The 17,156-nt window shown below is 24.2% G+C and overlaps 1 protein-coding gene across 1 annotated transcript in view; it reads right to left on the minus strand.

Moving 5' to 3' along the window:
* LOC132929305 (uncharacterized) overlaps positions 1 to 17,156 on the minus strand; it is a 244,656-nt gene that overhangs the window by 184,262 nt on the left and 43,238 nt on the right. The gene's annotated exons all lie outside the window — the stretch shown is intronic.

Raw genomic sequence — 17,156 nt, forward strand, 5'->3', positions numbered from 1 at the left:
ATAATTTTGTCAAATTTATGAAAATCTTAAAAATATACACATTATTTTACATAGTTAAAAATTCATAACGTTTTTAATATTTATGTTCTTATGATTTTAAAATTTAAAGCAAGGTTTTTCTTAAGTAGGTTTTTTTGAAACCAAAAATTTTAAAAATATAATATAATTTACTGAATCACATTTGTTTATAAACATTTAAAGTTTAAACGTAGTCTAATTTAAATGTTTTAACGAAGAATACAGTGGCGACATTTTTTCAACCACGCAAACTGCTTCATATCTAGACTTTCCTCTTGCAAATTACCTGACAACCCTCTCTGTCATGATTTATTAAATAATCTAAAACAACTATTCCACCTAAGTTCATAAATTGGAAGTAGCGTCGGTAGATGCTCTCTCCACTCGCGTTTTCAAGTCTAGTACATTTTGTGAACTTTTTATTATATTTATATTTAATATTTATTTATTTGTATATTATATTCTTTTTGTATACAAATTGTAAATGTCTCTTATAAAAATACGTATATTGTATATTTTATACAAAATAACATTTTGAAATTCAATGTTTTCAGTAAAAATTAAAAAAAAGATATTCAAACTACCACCTACCATATTATATAGTAAAATTAATCCGAATGACAATATAAAATATACTTACTGTGAGATGTAGCCTGACAATCGTTTTTTTAATTTCTTTAAAAATCGTTTTTCGTAAGTAATGATATTTTATCATTGAATTGCAATTTAACACGTCATGGAATATTGAATATACCCCTCAATTTACGATATATACCATATACACTCTATAGTCTACACCTACTATACCTACCTATATCGTAGAGAGAGCGGTTACCTAATTTTTATATATTTTTTTTCTAATTAACACTGAAAAGTGTATAGCATTTTTTACTTTACTATAAAGTATTAATGTGAATATTGAAATTTTGTATACACGGTTATATTATAACGAACTTTCAATAATGAAGGGATTTTAGTTTTATATAGAGGAAGGGGTAAATGATTGACCAGCTCATATAATTGAAAAACTAGTAATTTTCGATTTTTTTAGTGAAAACGAATATCATATACGAATTGTATACTTACCATAATTACTATAATTTAACTAAAAAAATGAAAATAGAAAAAATTATTAGAAGCTTTTTTTAGAAATTATAGATAAATGCAAATATTTAACAATTTTTTTTTTTAGAAAATTTTATGAGTAATAAATTATAAATAATTGTTGATACTATCGTTGGAATGAAAAAAAAGGAATTTTATAGAAATCAAACTATGTCGTATTATTATATTATTGTAGTTACACATGCCTGCATTACTGTAATGGATACCTGTTTATAATAATATGGCATCCTAAATTGTCTATATTAGTTATATTATAATAATTGCGTCTTTTTTTTTCGACAAAAAAAAAATAAACGAAAAAAAAATCCATACATAGGTACTCTATAAATTGTTCCTTTAGATATATAAAAACACACACACACACACACACACGAACATATACGCATATCACTTATAAGCTTTACACAACAATCATACATTTCTCATAAACGACCAAGTGTCTTATATTATATAATTATTTTATGTTTATATCATATAAGCTATATATAATTATAAGTACGTATTATCATTGTGATAATAATAGTTTTTGTTTAGATTATCTACATAATATTTTATTGTTTTCAAAATAAATTATTAATATTTATTATTTCAATGTTTTTAAGTTTTTTTTCACCAACAACTTGGTTCATTAGGATTTTATATCAGAGAACAGTAAATGCCCACCTTTCCACCCCACCACCTCACATTACGCAGCTAAAGGCCATCCTTTTGTACTATTTAATTAATTATTAGGGTCATAAACGTCAAGAATTAATATAGGTACCTATCATTAATATATAATCATTTATTTGTTCTACAAACTTCAATATAGTATACACAATTTTTGTACAAACACAAGTCAGTAGGTACCTATTTAATATTATTCTTGGCAATTTTTTTTATGTAATGAAAAATCAGCTATAGTTGAATTTCCATTATTGGAAATATTATTTTTATGTAATAAGAAGTCTTTATAAAATAACATTTTTAAAAATAAAATACCAATTTAACTATTTCCATTGTCATCGTTTAAGTTACTTACGATTTGAATTAATTTGTGTAACAAAATTAAAATTGTAGACCTTATATTTTCAGAAAAAAAATTAATTAATAATAATATGTTGTATTATACCATATTACGTGGCAGTAGTATCACTAGTACCTATTATAAATTAATAATAATTTATTGTATTAACTTCGTAAAATATTATAATAAAATATATAGAGTATTTCAATCCCTGTTACTTAGAGCGGCATCTATCGGACCGATAAACAACGATTGGTTAAAAGCAGTACTAATAGAGTAAATATGTACACTGTACAATGTTATAAATTAGTTATTTTTCTTTTTCACAAAAAGTAAACATTAAAAGTTTTAACCTAACCAGACTTTAAAGTAAAGGCCCATAAAAGTAAAGCAATCCCGTATGGTTAGTAATTAAAACAAAGTTATTCCAACTAGCTCTATTTTCTGTACTATGTTGTATTTGAGTGTTTCCAAGTAGAGTACTATTTAAAAAAAATATTCAAACGATTATTGTGAAAGACGACTCCCTAAACCTGTGATTGACTTTAGGCAGTTGAAAGTAATAATCAACACTCATCAATAATCGTCATATAAAGTTTGAATAAACTTTTAGTATTTAGTGAAATAAATTATTTAATAATTCCAAATAATTAATAGGTACTCCCCCCATATGCTAGATACTCCAAAAATCATTAGAAATAACAAATCTTCATAGGAAACACTAACCCAATGTAACTTTAAATTCGTGTTATTCTACTTATCTCGACGCAGCAAAGAACTGTATCATTAATCATTATTAAGTCCAAAATATGTAAGCAAAAAAAAAAAATTATCTTAAATTCTATCAAATATTAAAATAAAAGTTAATCGCAAATAATACAATATATTTATTTACCATCAGTTTTGAAAACCTCGATAGAAATGTCTTCAATAAGTCATTATTATAATTAGTAACTTCACTTTGAACTGGGTATAAGCATTATTTAAAATCGTTTATAAAAATTTTACGTAAAATGTCACACACAAAATATAAAATTAAGCGTTTACATGGAAAACATCCGTTGTACCACAGAAAAAAGATATACTAATAAGTAATAATTAGTAAATATCCACGATCCACCTTATTATTAACTCATGAATAACCATAGATCCATAGAGAAGAGATTAAATATTGCATAGAATGTTACATCATATCCACAGATATATACTACATATAGTATATTATATCTGTGAGCATATCTAAATCATATATTCAACCTTATCAGCTTATACACAGTATATATTATATATATATATAGTGGAACGTAGATTTATTAAAAAGAAATAACAGCTAAATTAATAAAATAAACATGCTATTATAATTTTATATTTTAAAATGTGTCTCAATTGAAAATCGGTTTGTTTTCATTTTCCAAACTAAATGTAACCAAAGTAATAGTATTATGCACCGTTACAATAATATTAATATTGAATATTACCCATGTCCTATTAGTTATTATTCAAATACTATACTCAAGTAAATATCTACATCTTTAAAATATTTTTGATTTGTGGATATGCTCAACATTGTTATAGGTACCTATTATGTTATTGAATTAACATCATATTTTGGAAAATATTAACTACAATCGTTAAAAAAATAAATGTCATTTAAGTGCTTGTGGTTTTTTATATACCCACAAAAATATATGATGTAACATAGTGTTAAATATAATATGGTCTAAATAACATTAAAATATAGAATCTTATAATACTGAATACATATTTGTCACAGTGTTGTTTACTTTGATAATTTGCAAAAAGGAGAAACACAAAAACTTCTAGAGTTATCACGATGAAGAAGTTTAGTTATTGAAAAGAATTTCATATTATATGGTACAAAAACCTAATATTTTGATATTTTTAAGCAAGATTATCGAATACCACGGTCTGTCACTCGCTTACATGAAGGATATTTTCACTATACAATTTTTGTTGAAATACAGAAAATAGTATTACATAAGTTAAAAAATAAATTATTATGGTCTTTAATAGTGTATTAATGATTGTGAATGCGAACAATGTGTACGTACATAAATTAAAAAGAGGAAACACAATTTCAAAAATATAAGTCACAACACGACGCAAATTAAAGTTCTACTTTATCAAGTGTTTCCCCTTAATCATAAACTTACAATATATACTTTCAGTATCCAGCAATACCAACATACGTACACTTTAAACTTATGCTTACCAGCAATCATAAATTAATAAAACATCAGTATATTTTTATTATTACACTCATTTGGTTTAATATAATGCGAGACCCGACTTCAGGCGTTTGACTCATACTTCATTAAATACGCTATTTGTTAAACACCAGATTGCTATTCAAGAATAAAAATACTTATACAACGATACGATGACTTGCATGACACATATTATATTGAAAAATACGAATATCGCGTGAAAAATTGTGTGATTCCTTGGTGTCTGAAATCATTTCATAGAAATGGCGACGGTTATGTTGGTATATGGTAATAAAATATAATAGGTAAGGCGCAATAGAAATTGGGAGCGAAATCCAATGTTAAACAATTTTTTCGTGAACCAGCCACTGTAATGCCCAGGAGACATGACGTTCTTGTCACAATCCGTTCAGCATCAAGCTAATATGAATGTGTTATATTTTATTCATATTGTAGTGGGTCATCTTTCAGTGACGTGTCATACAAATGAAGCAATGTGCAGTGTACCTACTATACCTAGTCGTATGTCATTCGATAAGAATAGAGTATGATAAAATGAACAGTAAAACAACTTATTAACACGCTTTATTTATATCCAAATACAGTATAGATATGCAGACCAACACATATCGTTGTATATTATTTATTTGCATAGTAAAAAAAATATATTCCGAGCACAACAACATTTTATTTTAAGTCGCCGTGTGTGTATCATATTGCATATTTAAACTTTTTGATTAAAACCAAAGTAGTTTTTTATGTTTTCACAAATATAATAATATAACAGATACATCATCAAGTTTGCTGTTGATATTGCTTTATTCATGACTAATGTCACAAGTCATTATAAACATAATAATATAATGTCGAGTGCCATTCTATAATATATGACTGAGTTATTATTATAAAAATATTATTTCAATTATACTATAGCCAATTTATTAACGATCTTCACTTTTTATATATCTTATCTTATAAGATATGTATATATTATATTTTTTATTTTTAATAGTTAATTTAAAAATGTAATTTCATTAATGTCAAAAATAAAAATGTTAATAGAACCTTTAACTTTACAATACGGAGACATCGATTGTATGTCACTATTCAATAATTAGACCTTTTGATTAAAATAATTAAGCACTTCAAAGGAGTATTTGTTTATTACCTACCTAAAAGTAACCGAGGTTTTGTCAAAATTTAAAATCACGATAGTTTGATTAGTATGATTGAATACCAACCATAGTTATTATAATGATGTTTTCATTAATTACAAAAATGTAACTTTAGATACATTGTGCGGTGTGTGTATAACAAATATAAGCAAAACCATATGATTCATCACTTGTTTATACATGAAATATTTTTGAATGGAATGTCTATATGGTTTGGGTTCATTAAAATATGAAAAACAATTTTTATATTTTAATAATGTATTTAATCCAAGCTAAATAAATAAGTAAAATAATAATTTATTATTTCTAAAAAATGTTCAGGTTTTATATTGTTATACGTTACTATATCATTGGCCATTGCCGATGTATAACGATGACGCATTTACATTTTTACTGTAAATCTAAAATGTATTTTACTTAAAAATCTGTACTGAGGTAGTTTTTATTCGTTTACTACATAGAAAATCACTTTAATTATTAAAGTTTTATTTTTCTAGTTAATTTAACAAAAAAATGAAAACATTGAATAACTACCTAATACAAAATTCATTGAATATATTTTATAACAACCATATATTTTTGTATCAAAACAAAAAAAAAGTAAATTTAAGCCACAAACAAAAGATCTGTGTAACTGTAACATTTAATAAGTGCAAGATAAAAATAATAAAAGCTTAACGAAATACTAAACAGTATAACGTATATGGTTTGTATCAGAGCTTTTACTTGTCCGTGCCAGTGGCTTGAATAAAAAAATTACAAAAATCCTGTCAATGACCGGACCACATCGTTTTAGTGAAGAGCCTAACCTCCCCTCGTCGGAACAAAAGGTCAGAAGCCTAATGACATGGCCTTATTAAGCAGCAATTTGGAATGGCAGTGACTCATATTATATGTCTCCCTTCTCTACCCCTATTATCATGTATCGACGGGAGATTTCCCACCCAGCCCTTTAACCAACACCAAAATACGATTCCATTGTTCGCAAATTCCTCTTATTCGCAAATACTCTGCTCCATCCGTCAAAAACCTGCTGTCAGTGCCAATTGCTAATTGATCCACAAATGTGTGCATATGTAGTGCGTATGTGTTTTGTGTACGTCTGACTAAATTAAAAAATATTTAAATCGATAAAAGTTTACATTTTAATATTTAAAAAAATTGTACTCAAGTATAAATTATTATATGTTAACCGTTTATGAATTGTTATATTTGAATTGTAGAATAATATTATATTTCTTTAAAAAAATTAATTTTTAAAGTTAATATAAATAGTTAATTATACTTAATACCCACATACTCAAATTAACTGTTGAATTCTATATTAAGTAAATATGCATATAACAATATTATGCAATAAGATTACTAAAACGATTTAACTGGATATGACTAAAAGTATGAAATATTTATATTAAACTCAATTATAATTAGCACTAAAATATGACTAGTTATAGTACAGAAGAACTATTCAATTATTTTTTATTTTGTTCAATGGTATTTGTACCTACGAGTATAAGTATATACAATTTATTATAATGTGTATTGGTATAACATTTTAAATTAATGCGTTTTGCAGAATCAATTGTTAAAATGAGTTTTTAATAAAATTAAAAAAAAAACTATTATTGAAAATTAAACAATTCAAACTATTATTATTACTGTTACTCATCATGTATTACGATCCAGACCATTTTTCGATGCTTAAAATTATAATTGCCTATTTTAGACAAAATGTGTAACATGAACATAATTTATTTAGTTTTTTTAACTCTTCAAAAAAATCTAACTACAGTAAAAATAAAAATCATATTTATATAGAATAATACATATTGTAACACGCATTCTTTAAAAGTAAAACTAATAATCAGATAAATATGTGCGTGTGTCTGATGTACTTGAAAGGAGTAATTTCATTCTCTAAACGAGTTAATTAAAAAAAAAAAAATCAAACAACAACTATATAGCTGTCAACTGAATATTGATGATAATATAAATTAATACGAAATTTATCCAATCATTCTATATGCATAGATACAAACATCTAAAATTGATTTCGATCCGCGAAGTCTTTTGATTAATAAATAGTAGCAATGTAAACATAGAGAAACCCTTACGTAGATTGCTAGTTTAATATGCAAATTTAAATTAACTATCAATTTCCATTATTCTAGATGTAACGCCATAAAAAACTTAAAAACAATAGCGTGCATGGCTGTGAAGTTTGATCGAACTCTAATCAAGTAAAAACGTTTTCAGTATGTTTTCTCGTGAATACAGTAAATTAAAATTGGTAAAAACAATAAATATCTTTGTATATTGCACAACAACAGTTTGATCATGTAGTATATATAGGGTATGGATAATTCACCAAGTTTACTTACCTCCTTTTTTCTTCAATAAATTAGTTATTTAAATATATTTAAAAACAATATTTTCAAAATGTTGAGATTTGTTGTACGTATTTTGGAGATACATAATTCTATCAAATGAACTTTTGCAAATTTTTTTACAGCAAATAAATTTACAGATGATTTTTCTGAAAGTATTGACGAATCAGAATAAAAATTCGAACGAGTAGTTTTTGAGTTACTTAACTTTACATATTTATTAGACTCTAGAAAAAAAAAATTTGATACGAGCTTTAAAATATTTTGCCATTCTGTAAAAGAGAAAATAGACCCATAATAATAGATTTGGAAGATATTGGGGCCATGATGAAATTGAAAATTGTAGTAATACATATAATTTTTATCAACACTAATTATAATGTGTAAAATTATCTAAATGTAATAAATAATAGTTGTATTACCAATATTACATTAATTTAAAATGTCTTTAAATCCATTTTTAAGGAATATTATCTTTATAATTCTTCTATCTAACCATTTTAATAATTGAGAAACTATTTGTTCAAATTTTGAATTAGACACATAAAAATTAAAAAAAAATTCATCTAAATAATTATTTTTTATTAGTAAAATGAGAATTATTTTTGTAAAACAGTAATTTCTATCACAGGTCTCTTTTTACAGTAGTAAAAAAAAAAAAAAAAAATGCGAGAATTTGAAAATATGGTCTTTGAAAATTATAATATTTAAAAATTCCAAAAATCAAAATTCATTGTTAAAGTTAAAAATGGACATGAGCATTATTAAATCCATACTTGGCGAATCACTATATATTATAATGAATCATAAAAAAGTATATAGGTAAAATTATATGATATATTACATTTTTAACTTTAAGTCAGAAGTTGATAAGTCACTTTTTGCTGGTTTTCAATTATTTATAAGAAGTTTATAAGGTTTTTTTTTCTTTCACAACGTGGCAAAACGTTGTAAGTGTAAGTGTTTTCTTACTATATTATTGTTATTTATTCTATTTATGTAGAAAAAAAAACACTATTTTTTTAATATAGAGAAGAAATTATTTCCCCAAAAATAACATGTCAACATTGCTGTCAACTTCAGCAAGCCTACCACAGTTATATAATTCGAGTTCATTGATAATATTATATATTGATAATAGTTTATAATAAAAAGTGCATTATTATTGTGTACCTTTTATTATTAATTTTCGTTATGTTGGGATACTATTATATTGAGCTATACGAGCTTAAAATTGTAAATGTATTTCTGTATCAATACATTGTGAGCAATAATAATATATTGTTTCCATTATTAGACCATCATAAAAGCAATATGAGTTAATGCAAGGCGGATTTATGAGCAACAATGGTGCCGCCCGAGAGGACAGTGTAAATCTTCACTGTATCTCTCATTATCACTCTCTTATGTCAGATTGTAGATGTCATATACATTGGTTATCTCTAAAACACTCCAATGAAGTGTAAGCACCCCACAATAGTCGGTGGTCGTAAATTTAACACCAGCTAAAGTACGAGACGAGAGAGGTTAAACGTTTTTCAATATACCATAGTATAAAAGCAATATTATTTTATCGGATCAAAATCAAAAATGAATATATTGCACCCAAATGTTTATAACATTTTTATTTATATTTTTATTTATTTATTTATCGTCGCAATTTTAAAAATTATTAAAAAAATATCGTATAATCCTAGCTATTACATAGGTGATAAATGTACACATTATATTGTTCAATAAATTATATGCATAATGTTGAGTGTATTCAATTCAATATCGTATCTCATTAGACATTGTTTAAAATTGTTCAATAATCAATTATTATTAGTTTTAAGTTTAAATACGAGAAAAAATATTTATTTTTGATTATATTATTGACTATTGTAGGTAATTTCTATAACTTTACCAGGTTAAGTGATTTTTTTATTCATTCAAATTAATTGTATTTAGGAACTTACAATTTAGAGTTAATTATTTACATTATTGATATTACAAAATTTTTATTAACAGTATTTTAACGTGTTGTGTATATATTTGTTTTATTATTATACAAATTAATAGACTAATCTCTGTTATATCGTTTTCATGTATTCTGTTATTAAGCTCACTTAGATTATAATTGACTAATAAAATATAAAACAAAATATAGTTTTTTAAATAACTGGAGCTATGATTTGATTTGAATTATGTATTATTGCAGCTAGGTAATCTGAAAACCACCATAAATAAGCTGATATTCGCTAATATCTTTAAATCCTATTGACGTAAATATAAACCTGTTAATTTTGATACGTGGAAGCAGAAAGACTGTAACTCATAAATTTGTCAAAGTGCTACGTAATTATGTGGGCCAGAAAATACGGGATATAGGTAAACAAAATATTTTTTATATGATTCAAATACGGTATTTACTAAACCATTTCAGTCCAATAAACATATTATAATATTTGATAACCGATAAATTGCTTTCAAGTAATTTTATGTGTTATATGCATATCATAAAATTGTAATCGAATGAAGAAATTAATAATATATTTTTTAAATGTAGGTTTAGGTATGTATTCTTATATTATGCTATACGGGATGATATGAATATTCGCATTACATTGAATACTAATTTACAAAAATTAAAAAAGTACATAGAGTGATGGAAATGTGAGTAAATATTATTTTAATAATATTCAAAATTCATCAGCGTATGTTTTTAAAATACGTGGATTTTCTGGTGAACATTAAAAGTAAATAAAAAATATTTTTTAAACTAGTAAAAGCAATTATTTTCAGATTTGATATCCATCCAAACAACATTATGAGAGCCACATCATATAAACATATACACACATATTATTTATATATATAATTGTAATTTATTTTAAATTTGTGACGTGTTTTATCATATTTTACTCAAATAAAAAAATTAAACCCTTAAAAAAAATATATATAGTAAAACTTGCTAATTCCATTTGTCGCAATAAATGATAATGCCACAATGACAATACGTATGCAAATTCGATGCTATTTTTTTTTTGTGGTATAAAGGGTGGTGCGCTAGCCATAAGCTGATTATAGTCTCTTATTCTTAGGTCCTGTGAGGGATCCCTTTATCACATTTAATGTATTAAAAGGATTATTCAGATACTGATGAGAATACAAACGGGAACAATTGCAATAAAAGAAAAAAATAGCATTATAAATTATAATACTTTACCGAATAATTCGATTAACATAATTGTGATGAGTATAACATTATGTACTCAAGAGATATGTAGCTTGTAGTTATCAAGTTTATTTTAACATTTATGACGTTATAATAATTTTTACGAATATACAAAAATAATTTATTGTTATTCAAAACAAAAAGTTGGATTTTAAATTCGATGATTTCAATGGGTAAGTTGTGTTTCTCGTAATAACAATATGTTATTATTTGTTCTTTTATTTTATTCTTTTTGCTAACTGTAGTCGTTACTATTTTATTTTGAATAAATCTAAACTGTGTCAGGACATTAAATATATTTATCTTTTTGCGTTTTTAATTTTACATACACGATTAATAGTAAGTAACACAATAGAAAACAGATTATTCGATTATAATATTTCATTCTAACTTATATACTATTCATATTTTAACAGCCATTTAACCACTATTATTTAGTTTTAAACTTAACAAATAGATTATATTATAACAACGACGATACGTTCAAAAAGAATGATTAATAACTTGCAAAAAAAGAATGTCTTCGTTTTATTGAGTACTTACGATAATTTTTTTATATTTTTTTTTGCCGGTAACAAACATTTAATTTTACAACCAAGTAATAATAATAATTTTAATATTATATATTTTATAATTCGCAAATTAATATAATTAACACAATTAATTCATATTTTGCATATCATTAAACATTGATATAAACGCGAAATAATACTACTTACTGCATAAATATAATATTTTTCAACCTAATTCAATTAAAACTATAAATGTATTTTTTATCGTATAATGTCAATAAAATAAAATTTAATGTGACAACAAACCATTTTATCAAAGTCACCTTAGAAGTGTATTTAAAATATAATATCATAAGAATTATAAATTTAAAAAATGTATATTGAAAAAAATGCCATTCTCTAGATCTATGAACATTTTTTTTTCATTTTTTTTTATACAGCTAAACATATTTTTGAAATTTAATTTGGAAATCTAATGAAGTACAAAAACAAACATTTCATTTCTTTTTCCAATAGATATCTACATAAATATTTATTCATTCCAATATTATTTCAATTAAAACTATTATTTTATGAATTCAATATACTTTAAAGGGTAAAAGTTAAAAAGTAGTTGAAAATATTTAAAAGAATAAAGTAATTATAACATTTTATTTTTAGTTTCTAAATATAATATAATCAAATTAATTGAATATACTGTTATTTTTATTCTATGGTTACCGTAGTTATTAATTTAGAATAATTTTCTTAAAATTATGACATGGCATATTCGTGATATATTTCAGACGAGTATAGTTTGCATAATTACTACTACAAAAAAAAATATGTTCAAAGTTCAAATAAAAGGCGGGTGATATAAAGTTGTGTAATTAACATGACACATGCATTTTTATTGTATAACTTAAACTTCATTCAATTTCAACAAGAAAAGTAAATGAAAAATAAGTGATAGTATACATATACTATAATATACTATATAGAGCTTTATCAACTAAAAAACTTATCAACAATTTGAAATAATTTTATCATAGTGGTTATAGTAATTTATATATTAAGTACTATTGTATATACATTTTGTAATAATAAGGTTGCAGAGGTGAATGAGATTGTATTTTGTAACATTAAATCTATGTATCCAATTCACCTTTTGATTTTGATAATTAATATTCTTTTTTTTGCAAAAAATTGTTTTAAGAACGTTTAAAATTACAACTTTTTCAAAGTTGAATCGAACAATTCAATTATTGAGCATTTTATATGTATGAGGTGATCGTTAAAAAAACTCGACATGCCGTAAGATCGGATTCTGCTAGGTTTTCATGAACGTGCACAGTGAAAGCTGATTTATTGTCAGCAACTATTATAAGCAGATTAAAAGATCAAACAGCCCAAATAAACTTTATATCCGATTTTTATCGGTCCATAGGTCACGTTTTTATGGGATTCCGTTTTCGATCTCGCTCACACTTTTTCTCTGCAACAAAATACGGTTTTTTTTTTTTATATTCTTTTTTTGCTGCCAGGTCCTATTCCCATAAAAAAAATAGTATTGACGTAAGTAGTACACGTGCAAGAAAACATAGCCCCATGCACGAAAATTGGAAATAGAAAGTCCGAAAAACTCAGCAAGTTACCAAAAAAACTTATATCGTAAAATTAAAACTTTCATGCTTATTAAAAAACACATTTATATTTTTTTAATTATATAATAATTTTTTTTTACAATTTTAATAGAAAAATAATATTTTAATACTTTTAGAGTGGTCGGTTAACTTTGTAGATGTACTAACTTTTTTCATTTAACTATTATGATTATTTTGAAAAATAAATATAGCATGTACAATACTATGATATTTTTAACAAATATATCAATTTTTATGAAGCATCTTTTAAGTTATAGTTTTTAAATTATTTAATTATCTTGAATAGCATTCCTAACATTTTATTTCTTTATATTAAAATAAAATAAATTTAATTAAATAAGGAATAAAAAAAGTTATTGGTATTTTCGAAATAAGTTTTGTAAAATTAAAAAAATTTAATAAAAACAGTGGATAGGAGTATATTGTTGGAAAATTAATAGACTTCATTAATTGAGTATTAGCCGTAAGGTTAATAGCATTTCTAATATAAACTGAATGTTGTGATTTATCAAAACTAATATATCATTATAGTATTCAAAACAAAAACCTTCTCAACGGCAATATTATATTTTATTGTTAAATAATAGAAAATCAAAAGAAATACAATAAATAAATACACCTATATAATTAAAATTTTAAATGCATTATTAGAAAAGTGTATATTTCGTGTTAGGTATCATGCAATTATTGATAGTTTAATAATATGTAAATTGTAGGTATACGACGAGTATCTATTGGTTAGATTATAATGAATATATGTTACTTATAATTAATGTTACATTCGAGATTCCAAAAGTTTTTCTCATCTTTCTAAAATGTATTTTTTTTTGTAACTTTCAAAAATAAATGTTTGGTGATATAAAAATAGCGATGTGCTTTTATTTTTATTTTTTAATTTATAAATATCATCATAGTTGGGAAGAAATAATAATAATATAGTTATATTGGTCCCTGTTGCCGAAGCTAAAAAATGATAAAAAAAATTTATATACATAGTTATAGTAAACTTTTCTTTTTAACTTATCCCGTGACTTTATTTTCACGTATTCTCTAGTCGTCTAGTCGAAAATCTTGAAATTTTTAAACCTTACATATTACTAAATAATCAATTGAACACAAAATGTGGCTATTATTGATATATTCAATTAGAACTGTACCGATAAAAATATATACTTTATTTTACATCCGATTAGTGTTTATGTAATATTTATTACTATCACATAAGCACGTTCAAATATTAAAAATGTATTTGTAATGAATAAATTGAAACTAACTAAATCAGACGTCTATATTTATTTTCAAAGTGTACGCATTATATCGCCGAACATGAATTATTTGTTCATTATTAATTAATTTTTAATCTTAAATAGTTTTAGAAAAATCAACTCGTTTCATTTAGATCTCACAAAAAGAAATGTTAAATCTAATAAAAGTTCTCGTAATTATATCATTAATATAAACACATCAAAATTATACTTCATTTAAAAAAAAAAAAAAGGTGCGCAATATACATTATTAACTTCATTAATGTATTGCCGCTGGGGTCGAAAATATATTTATTTTCTTCTCATATAAAAAATGGAAAACCTGTGTTTAAAAAAGTTTATGGGTGCCACAAAGTTGTATGCGATGTTTCGATGAAATTACTAGGAAGTATAGTATGGCAATTTATTACATGATGTTATACTATTTTAAAAATTGACGTAGAAGTTTCGACCTAGAAGTGTTTTCTCTCCTACAACTACAGAGATGATGGATTTTTATTTTGGTTGTTTAGGCTTCGTAAAACACATTACCCATTTCTATATATATATATTTTTTTTTTTTTACTTTTCAAAAGTAATTTTATACCCGATACATTGTCTCCTCTTGCCAACAGCAATATAATAATAGGTACAAAGTTTTTTTTTGCAATTGTTTTGGGAAATAAGACCATGTTGTAATTTTGTCACGAGAAGTATCAACCAATATTTGTGAATCCCCTATAAGAGCGCGTAGCGTATAAGCAACATTAATTGTAGTTATACACATTGTTTGTAGAATGTATTTTTTTTATCGTTTAATCGTTATTTATTTCGGTTAAGTCTTTATTCGGAGGGGAATTTTTATTGCCATTCCCGTATTAATACCATCTTAGTTGATACTACTATGTCTAGTCCCTATATTGTTATCATTTGAGGATTTTCTATCGTGAATTTTATTACGCAGTATTCTTTATCCGATAAAAATTAATATAAAATATAAATATATTTTGACTTATTTCTGTTTTGAATATCATGAATATAATATCCAATTTCAAATGTTCTAATGATAAATGTGAACGAAGATAATATTTAATAACTTTATTATAATAACTATAAACAAGATTAATGTATAGTCTTTAATATACAAATTCAAACATTATAACTAACAAACAAATTAATGTTAATACGCATATATTAGCGTAGGAAAATAAAATAGGGACATGGTAAATTCTTATATTTACCTGTTTCTTATATTAAATACAAAACAATTTTCCATGAGAAGATGAGTTTTTTTTTTTTTTGTCTGTCTGGTAAAGACTTAATATCTGAAAAGCTTAAAATACCATTATGACTGTTATTATTATATAATATATAAATATATAGGTATATAAACAATATCAAATGAAAAGCTTACACAGTATGATATTGATTGTCATCGATACATTAGAACCCAGAATCATCAATACTTTGTTTTTATTATTAAAAAACAAAAATAATGTATCATGATTACTATTTTGTGGTTGTAATGAATAAAAATTAACGATGAACTTCCATAGGCCAAAAACGACCATCTGCTAGTCTACAAATTAGTTTTATCTTGGCGTAACGATACCGTTGAATTGTAACGGAAATTATATTTATTAGAAAAAGTATGTTTACTTGAGAAACAACCACCTTATGACTCCCAAGACAATTAAACTAGACACTATACAAAGATATTTATTATAGTTCTTCTTCATTGTTCGACTAGTTAAGACAACGCATCTGGTTTATGGACGTATAATGACTTAGTCGATCAAAAAAAATAAAAGTGTTGAAAGAAAATTATGTTATTTTGGTAAAGTAAAAATGTCATAATCAAATACTCTGCAAAAATATTGTAACATAAATATTATAATAAAAATAAAAACCTGAATAATTTCAAAATTGTATTAAAAATGTTAACAAATATCAGACATTTCTTAGTTATCAATGTACATTATATATATATATTTATAATATGTACCTACGTTTTATTTTTATTTCTCTTTAAAAAAAATACAATTTTACATAAATTATTTTTTATTTTATTTTCGAAAAGATTACATTTATAGTAAAATAAAAAATAAAATTAATATTTTTAATTTATCATTTAATGCATATTTATTATTTTTTTGAAACTTATCAAAGTATTTTAATCTCCAAAGTACAATATGTGCTTATCTATTGTATTTACAGCAAACTGACTGCTGCACACTATTTCGTAATTATATATTTATCCTCACAATCAGTTTTATTATTTATCTGTATCTGATAACCACTTCGTTTTAGAACTTTTACCGGCACAATTTTCCACAGATTATAAGAAATTAAATAGAATAATTGATAAAGTAATAACTGTCATCTAGTCATCCTTATATAAATCCCACATCAATAATATTAAAAATGCAAAGGTGTTTGCTAATGAAAATAAATTATACCAGATATTATATGCAGATCAGTTAGAAACTTAGATATATATTATAAATTCATAGTCTAAATTTCTAAGGTAAATCAAATTAAAATTCAATAGCTTTCTAAAAATGTATCATTAGATACTATATTCAATAGTTAAAACTTTTT

This window comes from Rhopalosiphum padi, chromosome 4 (assembly GCF_020882245.1).
Source record: "Rhopalosiphum padi isolate XX-2018 chromosome 4, ASM2088224v1, whole genome shotgun sequence".
Taxonomy (NCBI): Eukaryota; Metazoa; Arthropoda; class Insecta; order Hemiptera; family Aphididae; genus Rhopalosiphum; species Rhopalosiphum padi.